The 8579-nt window shown below is 40.8% G+C and overlaps 1 pseudogene; it reads right to left on the bottom strand.

Moving 5' to 3' along the window:
- Window positions 1-210: 210 nt before the first annotated feature.
- On the bottom strand, window positions 211-567 carry LOC118082893 (ATP synthase subunit e, mitochondrial-like; annotated as a pseudogene).
- Window positions 568-8579: the final 8012 nt, after the last annotated feature.

Here is an 8579-nt window from a genome sequence, read left to right as displayed (position 1 = left end):
TGAGGTTTATCGTAATGCTCTTTCCTTATTTCAGTGCCAGCTTAAAATGCTTTTACTCAGGATATTAGTTGTGAATTTATCCTGACTGATGATGATGCACTGTAGTCTCAAAGACCACTCTTACTTACTGGGCTTTCTTCTGAGCTGATGTTTATGATGGCGTGTACTGTATGGGTGTTTTTCAGTTGGATATGTTATTGTGTGTTTTTTTCCAGCAACTGTTTATTGATGTAAATAAGTTTGTGTTTGACACTTGAGATCAACTACTTCAAAATTTCATACATTGGATATTAAAAGATGAAGATGAAGATCAAGCAGGTTTATTTCAGTATTGAATCATCATTAGCTTCCGCCAGTGCTTTTGCAATTCGTTCCATTTACTCACGCTTCTCCTGCTCCTCTGCTTCTATTCTCCTTTCCTCCTCAGCAATAGGCTTCAAATAGTCATATCTTTTCTTTCCATAGACTATCCCAATGAGCAGTGCTGAATACCTGCCAAACTTGATCAGTGGGGAAACATCCACCGGCGGGCTCATCATGCCTTCTCCTCGTCCTACTGCTAAGGAGGAAGTCGGATATGTAATTGTTATCTGGACCTTTCCCTGAAATCAACTGCAATGAAATATTGAAGTGGCTATCTGTTGTGACATCTATAAAAGGTGACCATCCCATGCACTATTTGTGAATATGTATGCATGTGTGTATGTAAATGTGGGTGTACATGTGAGCATGAAGGGGGGGCAAAAAAGCATAGTGCACAAATGTGTGTAGGTGTTTGGCACATATATGTATCTGAGGACATATGCATATGTGTGTATGGTTTTTTTTATCGTGAGTAGAGAGAGAAATTTAGAAAATCCCTTGCTGCCCACCCCACAAAAACATCAGCCCCCTTCATTTGTATCATAGTATCCCTGCTGTGTAAATGAGAATCAACTACTGTTAAGGCCACTTGGCTGTGCCAGGATGCGCTATGCGAAGCACAACCCTATATTCATGCTTACCTGGATGCAGATACCCCTGTGGTTTATGGGGCTTATTCCTAGGTAAACGTGCATAGCATTGCACTCTTAATTTTCCTTCTTGAAATTTATGCTCTGTCTAGAGTTACATTTATCAGCTTGCCCTTAGTAAGCAAAGCACAATCTCATATCTTTGTATAGTATGCGTTGCTGTAATCTTGCAGATCATTAAAATACAGATGGAGATTTGGTGTTTTAATTTAAAAAAATACCCCCTCCGCCACCCACACCACCACCATAAATAAATAATGTCAAACAATAAAGGTAGACAGTGGGCAAAATCAGAGTGCAGTTGGATTTGAAAATAGATTTACCATATAAAGTGTAGAAAGAACTGTATCTCATTTAATATGACCTGTCAATAGAATTGTGATAGATTACAAAACAATGTGATGAACTGGCTTTTGTATGGATTTTTGAATTTCTCTCATGCATCCCCACCACTCATCCATCTTCCATCCATCCATAATTCCAACTCTCTAAGCAGCTTCAAACAGCTGACATCTTTTTAAAAAAATAAACAGTGCAAAGCAATATTTCATTTCTTACCCTCATTTACCTCCCAAAATATCACTGGCTTGACAGGAAAGATAAATGATATTTAGTTCTGCTCCAGTGGCAGGATTTAAAAGATCGGCATTTAGCAGATCATTACAGGAAGACAAGAGAGGGAGAGTTCTCCCACATTTTAGTTGGTTGTACAGCTTTTGTTAGTAAGCCTAGAATGTTTCTAGAAAACAAAACTCAAGGCATTTATTACACATAAACATCTACTTCAGATAATTTATTATGATTTCACAAATGGTAAATTATACTTCACTTCTCCCAAGGAAAGCCAAAAATTTGATTCATAGTATAGTATCTGACTCAGTGTAAGAAGCAGCCTGAGGTGCAAAAATTGCACTGTGTAAAATGGGGGTGGGGTCCTTTGACCCACCATATGTCATTGAACTACAGCTTCCATCATCCCAGGTGCATACCAGGAAGGGCTCCAGTCTCTTAGCTTTCATTAAGAAGAAAAAAGAGTTAATCTAAGGAAAGTTATTAAGCAAAATATGGAGGCAACTCTAATCCTTTAGCACTCAGCAGCACTATGAAATGTTGCAGTTAAAGCAAGCTTTTCAGGCTTTCTTTTCATGTTTTGTGAATGACATTATATAAGAGCCTGCTAGATTAGGCCAATGACTCATCTAGTCCAGGATCTTGTTCTCACAGTGGCCAACCAGGTGCCTGGGGGGAACCCGCAAGCAGGACTCGAGCACAAGAGCACTCTGCTCTATTATGGTTTCAAGCAGCTAGTATTCAGAAGCATACTGACTCTGACTGTGGAGGCAGAGCATACCCATTGTGGCTACTAGCCACTGATAGCCTTATCCTCCATGAATTTGTTCTATTTTAAAGCCATCCAAGTAGATGGACATCTGTGCCACCCTCTGCTCAATCTACTCAAACCTTTGCCCTTTTTTCCTCTCAATATTTTTTCGTCACTGCCTTATTAATACTCTGCTGCTGTTTAGAATGGCTGCTTTCTCTCTCTCTCAGTGTGTCTCCATCCCTGCTTTACCCAAACCTGTTGTTTAAAACTGCCATTTTCCAATCAATGTCCTTCTAACCCTATTTCATCAAACTTCTGCCATTATTTAAAACAGCCACTTTCCTCCTTTCAGTATGGCTTTCTTCTCCCAATATTCCAATGCCTCCCTTTTCCATTCCTCTGCTGCCTCAGAACTACCATATCACGTCCTGGTTATGGGTTTGTCCTGGGTCCACTAAAATGTCCCTTGAGAGACAGCAATGAAAAACATATTGGGTTGAACTTGTAAACCTACTGAATTTTACTCGGAGAGCAGACCTACTATAATTAATGGTCCTAAATTAGTAATGTCCATTAATTTCACTAGGTTTACTCTGAGTAAAACTGACAATAAATACAACCCATAGCTGTACAAATAAATTGGCATAATGTTAATTATAATATAATGTTAATTTATTTGATTGCTTCTTCTGTAATGCTACAAAAATTATCTTCGATGTCATGTGTAGCAGATCAAAATGATCATTCTTATTTGTCGTTAACTCAGTTAAAATCAAATCAGATTTTTGGTATTTATATGGTGGATTTTTTTTTCAAAGGCATTTTACCTGCCAAATATAAATTGGGGTAATTTTCAATGTCATTTTCAGAAAGTGATTACTACATAATTTACTATTTTTGCAAACCAGCAATTTAGGAAGGTCTTTGAATGCTAGCTATTGTAGCTGATACTGGCATCTTGCTCAGTTATGGTTTTAATAAGCACAGATTAGTTGCGGCTTGCTTTTAATTATATTAAAATTGCAAAGCAGTCAATAAAGACAAATTAAAACAACAACAATTAGCTTTTGTCAAATGGCTGACAAATGGTTTTGTCAAGAAAAATTAAGTTTCTCAGGAGCAATTTCCAAAAGCGGCTTGCGTTAGTGAAAGTACGAGGTGGCACCAAGGCCTTTTTAAAAATTTGACAGAAAATAATAAACTATGCTTCCATAGCTGACCTTAAATGGTGGCATTGAGCTGAAGCGTCTCTTGATTATGTACTGATTGTGTAGCTATGTCCCCAATGGAAGCTTTGTAAATGTAGAAAATATAAAATGCTAAAAGAAAACTATAAAAAGAAACAACAAAGCCATTCATTTAATTGTTGTGTATATCAAATGTCCAGTCCTCCAAATCAGTCTCAAACCACAACTAGCACTTCAGCACACATTTTCTGAAGCATAGTCCTGTTCCGGTAACGTATGAATGGAATCCTTTGTGTCAACAGAGTTTCATTTGAATTCATCTTTCCTTCCCCCAAAATGTTTAAAACAGGTCGGCTTGCACATGGACATAGCATTACAGCTCTTATACTTACATATTTCCATATTTGGCAAATTATCCTGTTTCCAATATTTGTCTAACAGAATCCATCCTCTCATCAAGCAGTTATGCTATACACACTTACCTGGCAGTAAGTCCTGTTAAACTCAGTTGGACTTAACGGTAAAGGGACCCCTGACAGTTAAGTCCAGTCACAGATGACTCTGGGTTTGCGGCGCTCATCTCGCTTTACTGGCCGAGGGAGCCAGCGTTTGTCCGCAGGCAGCTTCCGGGTCATGTGGCCAGCATGACAAAGCCACTTCTGGCGAACCAGAGCAGCACGGAAACACCATTTACCTTCCCTCCGGAGCGGTACTTATTTATCTACTTGCACTTTGATGTGCTTTGATGTCCAATCTCACATAAGGTTTCACATACCCAGATAAAATGATAATGGACATTAATGGAATTTCATAAGCAATAATCCTATTAGCACATGATGCCATCTCCTTTTGATACTTCTGTACATCCCCACAACTCCACCCCCACAGCTGCAACAGTTAATAGTCTGATTAACTGTTTATGTTTCCCATTCCTATTGGTGATCTATCTGGGGCCTCCCTCCTCCCCCTCCCCCTCCTCTTGGTTTGTGCATAACACAGCAAATAGGACTGAGAATTCAAGAATCACCCAAATAGAAGGTGGAAGGGAATAGTGGCACTGCTGCCATTTTGGCTCATCCAACAGGAACTAGTCTACTAGTTCTAAGCTTTCTAACCCCTTTCTCTATCCAAATATCCCAACTCTGCTTGTGGGAGTCTCCGGGCCAAGTAATACACATGATCTGAAAGCGTTGTGGCAGTATTTCCCGATGTCTTTTAAGCAACTTAATGTAACTGACATTAACTTAATCCTTGGCTCCACCCCTTTTCCCAATCAAAATACACACCCAACCTCCCAAGTTTCTAGCAGCTGATAGGGAAATGTTACTTTTGGTCCACTTTGCAGCTGCTTTAAGGTCTTTAAAAGAGAGGTTGGGAGATCCAATTGTGGGTCTCAAGTGCCTTGGCACTCAGGCAAAAACAAAGACCAGTCTTGAAAACACACACACACACACACACCAGTTTGAAAATGGGGAGCAGAACCACTCTTAACTTCTAAACAAAGACTAGTCTTGAAAACACACACACACACCAGTTTGAAAATGGGGAGCAGAACCACTCTTAACTTCAGTAAACCACAGCTGAGACAACAGATTAAATCGACAAAGTGTTCATTATACATTTCAGCAGGGCTTGGTTTATTGCATGCTCCCATTATCCTGCTGTAAGTTTATTTCGTTTGACTGATGTTCCTAATAGCGTGTCTAGTGCCACGATAAAGAGCCATTGCACAGATTACAGAAGTCGACGTTCCCAGTGTGTGCTGCCTGTGCCTTTTCTGTAACAGTTGACAGCTTGAGGTTTCACAATTGTTTGCTCGTGTGCTGGTTCTTTTCAGGCATTAAAAAATGCAGCCTGTACACTGCACCCGTGTCAGCAGGTCAACAGATCAAGTGCCCAGGAGTCATGATACAGGAGTTCTGGAGTAGGGTAAGAAGTGCAGAACTGGACTGAAAGGATAAAGATGTCCCAACAAATTTCCCAAGAGGAGGGAAAGGGTCAAAGAGAAGCTAGGTATAGAATGGGGATTCTGCTAGATGGTGCTTCTTTGGCCACGGCAGCACTATATATATATATAAAAAAAACCTGGAAGGGGCCAATAAGGCTTGGGTGATGGCTACAGCTTATCATCTGTGGACTGCTCTCTTGAGTGAGACCTCCCTGGCACCATCATTAACATCCTTTTGATGCCAGGTTGGAATAGGTTGATGGCCTAACGAATACAATGCTTTTCCTTGCTTGTTCTTGTTGTTATCCTTCCTATTTGGTTTGTTTGTGGTTTGTTGTTCCGTGTTTCTCCAAAAAAAATAAGCCATACCCCGAAAATAAGCCATACCCCCAAAATAAGCCATAGTGATAGGCAGTTTAACCTTGTAGGTTAAACTGTACCATACTTAATAATAATAATAATAAAAGACATCCCCTGAAAATAAGCCACCGTGTGGTTTTTTTTGTTTTTTTTTTGAGGAAAAATAAATATAAGAAGGTGTCTTATTTTTGGAGAAACACGGTAATAGTGCTGCTGCTGCTGCTGTTATTAGTATTATTTCATTTCATTTCATTTCTATACTGCTTTTTATTTTTAGGGGGGGGGGACTGAAAGTGGTTTACAGCCTACATTAAAACATCAAATAAAACAATCCAGAATAAAACATTACTGAAGAAAGTCAAGTATACATGCATTCAAAGCAACATATTGAAATGCATCATTTTATATGTTATGCCTTTGGCCTTTTAGCTATTTTGTAAGTTGTTTAACATTAGGCAACTAAAATGTCAACGATCTATCTTTGAATTAGGACCAGAGTGGCTAGATTTCAAGTCCACATCCAGATAGGAAGCCACCCACTGTCTCCTAGCTTAATATCTAGCTTCTTCTTGTGAAGAAGAAAAACAGGGCATGTACCCTGCCCTGAGCTTCTTGGAGAAAAGACAAAATGAAAATATATGAAGAAATTATAGTTATTTTCCATATTTGAAAAAGAGAGCCTATCCTGATTTAGAACAAATTGGTCAGCCACACTATGAAAACAATACGACTGTTGGAATAGCAGGGAGTCATCACATTTCACCTACCAAGTTCCCTCTGCAATAACTGGATATTTTCCTAATGTAACAAGGATCAGCACCATAGCTAAATCTGGTTATGTTTGCATTCAGTAGTATCCAGATAACCCGATCATCACTGTTTCTTCCCAGGGTTATCATGAGGATGGGGAGCAAGATTCATTTGCACCTTCATTAGAAAATCTACAGGTACTCATTTGCATATTCAGACCTTTAAACCTCCCCCTTAAATGAATTCACACAAGACTCATAATTTTGGTTTGGTTTTTGGCAGAATTTAGGCCACAACTTTATTGATTACAGCAAGTGAGTGGTTGCATAGGCTCTGGTTTGACTAGATCCCTGCCATGCAGGTAGCGCTGACCCAGGCTTCCAGCATAGGTCAGCCCAGGGTGAACACCTGGATAGGCGAAAAGCCGGGGACATGCACCCAGGTGCCCCCTGGACTCAGGCACGGGCACAACCCCCTCACAGGGTTGACCAAGCCATTGAGGGTTTGGAGGTTGTCAGGTCTCACAGCAACGTGTGTCTTCTTTAAGGGAGGACAGGATATACAGTCATACCTCGGTTTAAGTTCGCTTCGGTTTGAGTACTTTCAGTTTAAGTACTCCGTGGACCCGTCTGGAACAGATTAATCTACTTTCCATTACTTTCAATGGGAAAGTTCGCTTCAGGTTAAGTACAGACTTCCGGAACCAATTGTGTACTTAAACTGAGGTACCACTGTACATTCAGCAAGAATGTGGTTTGTGTTTCTCTTGCTATCACCTTCTTAAGAGACATTCCAGATGATGGTTTTATTATGCACTAAATGTTCAATAAAGGCACAGCTGTTACTCAGTTATTTCAGGGGGATCCAGATGTCTTATTGTAGCCGTGAGGAACCTCTGGCCCATGGGCCTAATTAGGGCTGGCCCACCTAAATTGGCCCACCGGGCCATTTCCCCCAAACCACACTAATATGTGATGTCATGAATGAGGCAGGTAAAGACATGACTGCAAAGGAACAACTGGGAGATTAAAGTTTGCGCCAAACTGTTCCTTGGCAAACAGGGCTCAGTCAGCTGATCGGCAGAGAAAGTGAGCCCCTTTGAGGCAAGTCAGTTTGAAGTTGTCAGTTTGAGGGATTCAAACTGCACCTTCAAATAGACACACACACCCCTTTGCAGAAAGCTTTGTCAATCAGCAGAGGAAAAATGCACCTGCAATGGACAGAGTGACTCATCAGCTGATAGTGCCAGTCAACTGAGTGACACTGACACTGAGCCCCTTTGAAATTGTCCATTTGCAGGCATGGTTTGGATCTGAACCATGCCTGCAAATAGATAAAGCAGGGCTTTCTATAAGCATTAACCAGCCATTTGGTGCTGACCATAAGTCTATTTGAATTTGTCACCTGACATCCTAATGCTATCAGGTGATTGAGAATGTTCATGCATTCCCATAAAAAAGGAGAGGGTGATCATGCAATGTCCTACCATCAGATGTGCCGGGTTGTGTCCAACATTGGGGGGGGGGGCTGTCATGCCCATATGATGAGGCCCGGCGGGGCCCATCATGCCCTCTGCATGGGAAGGCCCAACGGGGTCTGTCCGGCTGTGGAATATTGAAAAGCTCCCTCCGTGAATTTGGGGGGGGGCTTGCCCCCCACAGCCCCCATAGATGGCAGCCTACCTATCATTTTGTAGGACATTGTAGGAATGCCCTACCATTTTGTGTTCTTTGCTATTCTTCTTTCTACTCCCTTTAAAACTTTTTTATGCAGCCATTCACAGAGGCTATCTGGTTCATTCCTGGTTTTATGCATGGATCAAGAAGTGTTTAGTGATCATAAGCCACTTTCAAAAGTGAAGAAAGTCTTGCCGCTTCAGTGTTGGAATCAAAGCAACAAAAATGCCAAAGAAAGCTAGAGCCTTTTATGTGGTCCCTTCACATGTGTATAAACGGTTTCTTTGGATCACAGCAAAGTGTGTCTTTCATCCTCTTATC

Source organism: Zootoca vivipara, chromosome 3 (genome assembly GCF_963506605.1).
Source record: "Zootoca vivipara chromosome 3, rZooViv1.1, whole genome shotgun sequence".
Classification (NCBI taxonomy): Eukaryota; Metazoa; Chordata; class Lepidosauria; order Squamata; family Lacertidae; genus Zootoca; species Zootoca vivipara.
The sequence above is the reverse complement of the archived record's forward strand: the minus strand, read 5'-3'. Positions and strand labels throughout refer to the sequence as shown.